We start from the raw sequence: 4,365 nt of genomic DNA, 5'->3' as shown, positions 1-4,365 counted from the left end.
ATGGTGGGATTCGCAGTCTTGTAGGCTAGGCCATCTCTCACAATCTACTCGCAAACAGAAACACACTACCAAATCTTCTTGCTAGAGCCCAAGCTCTGATACCATGTAAGAAAATAATACAACATCTGTGCTCAATAGATAACAGGATCTCATATGCAAGAGAGAAAAGTTGATAGTATGGAGAATAAAAAATTTGATTGCTGTAAAATTGATACAATAGATGGCGCTACCTCCCAGCCATGTGCTCTGTGTGAGAAGCTTCGATGTCGTGCTGGAAATAGTAGAGGACGGAGGCTGGATGTTAAGGAATCAGGGTTGCTGTAGCTAGTGATGAATATGGGCTTCACGGGCTTGCTCTTATATAGCCACCAGTTGTAGTCGGTTAGACCCAATTGGGAGACCGACCCAATCCACCCAAAACATCGACTGGAGGTCAGTCCTAAAATAGGCCACCGACCACACAATAAAACTGTGGCACAGAATAGAGCAACTAACCTACGGTTATTGTTCGGCCCAAAGCCATCCATGATCATCTGGGACACCAAACAGGCCCCGCAACCTGAGAGTGGGCTGCTCCGAGAAATGTTCCATCTACCCTTAGTGCGGTCAGTCATGGGATGCCTTCCCACACTTGCATGTAGCCTAGTTGGCAGTGTGCCAACTCTATCTGAAGCCATCTAGCCATCAGGCCACACATGGCTCCCATCTGGTGTCCAAACTAGGACCTACCGGATAATCGAGCTACTCAAATGCCTTCTCCTTATATGGGGGGCTTACAAGTAGAGTTAGCTAGTTCCCGTGTAGTTACACGAGAGTGGAGCATCGATATATCTAACAGAAGGCTGTGAACGGGATGACTCCATTGTAGGCCTTTTCTGGTAAGAAACCATCAGCTGCACATTTCAAAGTTTTTGGATGTGACTGTTTTGTGCATGTTCCTGATGCTAACAGGATCAAATGGGAATCGAAGAGCCGGAAATGTATTTTCTTGGGCTACAGTGAAGAGGCAAAGGGGTACTGTCTCTATAACCCAGTTACCAAGAAGGCAATAGTAAGTCACGATGTGGTCTTCTCAGAATAGCCGCATCAATTGGAGGAGGATGCTTCCTTCCCAGACAACCAGGACCAGGATATCCATCTAGTATAACCACCAACAGTAGACCGAACTTCCCCAATGGTGCTTGGGAGGATTCAAGATGAAGAGGAGGAAGAAGAGCCTGTAGAACCACAATGGTAATAGCCATTCTCAAAGTGGGTAAAGCAGCTTTTGGATGGCAGAGAACCTCCAGCCGTTGAGGAGAAACCATCCAAACACCACCCGTCCAAGAGATTAGAGGAGCAAAGAAGGGCACAGGAACACTTGGTAACCTACGCTTTGATGACAGAGGTGATTCGTGCTGAAGAACCCAAGTGTCTTGAAGAGGCACAGGGTGATGATAGGTGGGTGGAGGCTATGCAGTCAGAGTATGGCTCCATAATGAAGAACAACACTTGGGACCTTGTGGATCAACCACCAAAATGCAAGGTAATCGGCACCAAGTGGGTGTACAAGACCAAGTGCAAGTCCGACGGCACGTTGGATAAGTACAAGGCTCGGCTCATGGTAAAACGATTTGCATAGGTACATGGTTTTGATTATCAGGATACTTTTGTTCCCACAACTCGACTAACTACAATTTGCAGTGTTTTGGCTTTAGCAGCATAGGAAAGTTGGCTCGTGTTTCAGATGGAGGTAAAATCTGCCTTTCTGAATGGAGATCTCAAGGAGGAGGTATACATGGAGCAACCACCAGGTCTTGTGATCCCTGGTTCAGAAGGTAAAGTCTGTAAACTAAAGAAGGCACTTTATGGGCTGAAATAGGCCCCACGAGCGTGGTACCAGCAGATTGATGCCTACTTTCTACAAACCGGGTTCAAGAGGAGCCCATCTGATGCAAATTTGTATATCTAGAGAAAAGGAGGCAGGTGCATGATCGTGGTCCTTTATGTGGATGACCTTGTCATAACTGGGAACCATGAAGAGAAGATCTTGTAGACAAAGCAGTTGCTAGGAAGAGAGTTTGAAATGACATACCTCAGATTGATGCATTTCTGTTTGGGGATTGAAGTTTGGCAAGTGCCAAAATAGATCTTCATTTCACAGCTGAAGTATGCTGGAGAGATACTGGAGCCATTTGGCATGGTTGAGTGCAAGACAGTTGGCACCCTTATGGAGGTTGACGTAAAGCTCTCAAACGAGGATTCATCACCACTGGTGGATGAAGCGAAGTACAGAAGGCTTGTGGGAAATTTGATTTACTTGTGCAACACGTGGCCGGACATCAGCTTTGCGACTGGTGTATTAAGCAGGTTTTTCAATAAGCCGCGGGAGAACCAATGGAGGGCAGGGATGCGGGTAGTGAAATACATCAAAGCACACTTGATTATGGCATCACCTATACTAAGGGCAACATCTTGATCGGATTCTGTGACTCAGATTAGGCAGGAGACGTGGACAGCAGGAGATCAGTGACAGGTTACTGTTTCTCACTTGGATCTGGAGCTGTCATGGGTCAGCAAGAAGCAACTCATAGTTGCTCTTTCTTCTACTGAGGCTGAGAACAGATCAGCATGTTTTTCTTCTTGTGAGGTAGTGTGGTTGAGGAGGATTCTAGGGGACATGGGTGTAGTGCAGAATAAGCCTACATAGTTATCATGTGATAATCAGAGTTGCATGGCAATTGCAAAGAACCCTATGTTCCACGCTCGCACTAAACACATTGAGATTTAACATCACATTGTACGCGAGCTCATCATGGACGACGAAGAGGTCAACTTGGTGTACCATCCAACTATAGAGAATGCTGCAGACATCTTCATGAAGGCTCTTGGAAGAGACTTGCTAGAGAGGCATCTTCATCGACTTGGCATTGGGACGAAAAAGTAAGTTCACTTGCGGGTGGACATTGAGAGGGGGTGTTAGATATCAATGTTCCACTCTCGTGTAACTATGCGAGAACCAGCTAACTCTACTTGTAAGCCCCCCATATGAGGAGAAGGCATTTTGAGTAGCTCGGTTATCTGGTAGGTCCTGTTTTGGACACCAGATGGGAGCCATGTGTGGCCTGATGGCTGGATGACTTCAGATAGAGTTGGCACACTACTAACTAGGCTACATGCAAGTGTGGGAAGGCATCCCATGAGTGACCGGACTGAGGGTAGACAGAGCATTTCCTGGGGCAGCCCACTCTTGGATTGCAGGGTGGAGTCCCAGATGATCCCGGATGCGAACGGAGACCATAGGTTAGTTGCTCTATTCCGCACCACGGTCCTATCGTGTGGTCAGTGGCCTATTTGACCTCCAATCGACCGTTTTGGGCAGACTGGGTCGGTCTCCCGATTGGGTCTGATCGACTACGACTGGTGGCTATATAAGAGCAAGCCCGTGAAGCCCATATTCATCACTAGCTATAGCAACCCCGATTCCTTAGCATCCAGCCTCTGTCCTCTACTATTTCCAGCATGCCATCGAAGCTTCTCACATAGGAGCACACGGCTGGGAGGCAGTGCCATCTATTGTATCAGTTTTACAGTAATCAAATTTTTGATTCTCCATACTATCAGCTTTTCTCTCTTGCATATGAGATCCTATTATCTATTGAGCACAGACGTTGTATTGTTTTCTTACAAATAAGGCATATAAATTGTTATCTTATGCTTCGAAATTTTGTTCAGTCAATCAAAATTTAGTATTGCATTTCTACTTGATCGATCATCTATTGAAATGAGATGTCTCCCTCTCCCTTACTCCCATCTGTCATTTTACTCTCTCTCTCTCTCTCTCTCTCTCTCTCTCTGTCTCTGTCTCTGTGTGTATCTCTCTCTTCATCTCAAAGAACTCCCCACATCACCCCCTCTCTTAAAAATGGATTACAAAAAGGCTCCTATTTATGGGAGGGAATAGCACATACAATCGAGAAAGAGGGCAAAGCTCGAACATACAAATAGGTGGTAAGGAACCAAAAGGGAATATTTCTTAAGAGTAAGTAGCTTGAAAGTTTTTAGGAGTTAAAACAAATCTTGGAAAGCTTTTTTAGAAGCTACATGGTAGTTAACCTCAAGAGAGGAAAGCATCATGGGAAGACATGATATAGTTGGTGAAGAATTTCTATGAAAGAGAGGGGGATGAGAAGCCATTCATGACTATCAAAGTAGAAAAGGATATCTTAACAAAAGAACAAGTGGGAAAAGAGATTAAAAAGCTAGTAAATGGGGAAAACACTAGTGCGTATCAAATGGGTACCATTGCGCACAAAGAAGAACTAAATAGAATATTCCTTTTTCAAAAGCAAAAAATTGATAATTTTTAAATCATAATTAAAAATA

Source organism: Dipteris shenzhenensis, chromosome 21 (assembly GCF_047967505.1).
Source record: "Dipteris shenzhenensis isolate YYH24624 ecotype China chromosome 21, Dip_SZ_1.0, whole genome shotgun sequence".
Classification (NCBI taxonomy): Eukaryota; Viridiplantae; Streptophyta; class Polypodiopsida; order Gleicheniales; family Dipteridaceae; genus Dipteris; species Dipteris shenzhenensis.
The sequence above is the reverse complement of the archived record's forward strand: the minus strand, read 5'-3'. Positions refer to the sequence as shown.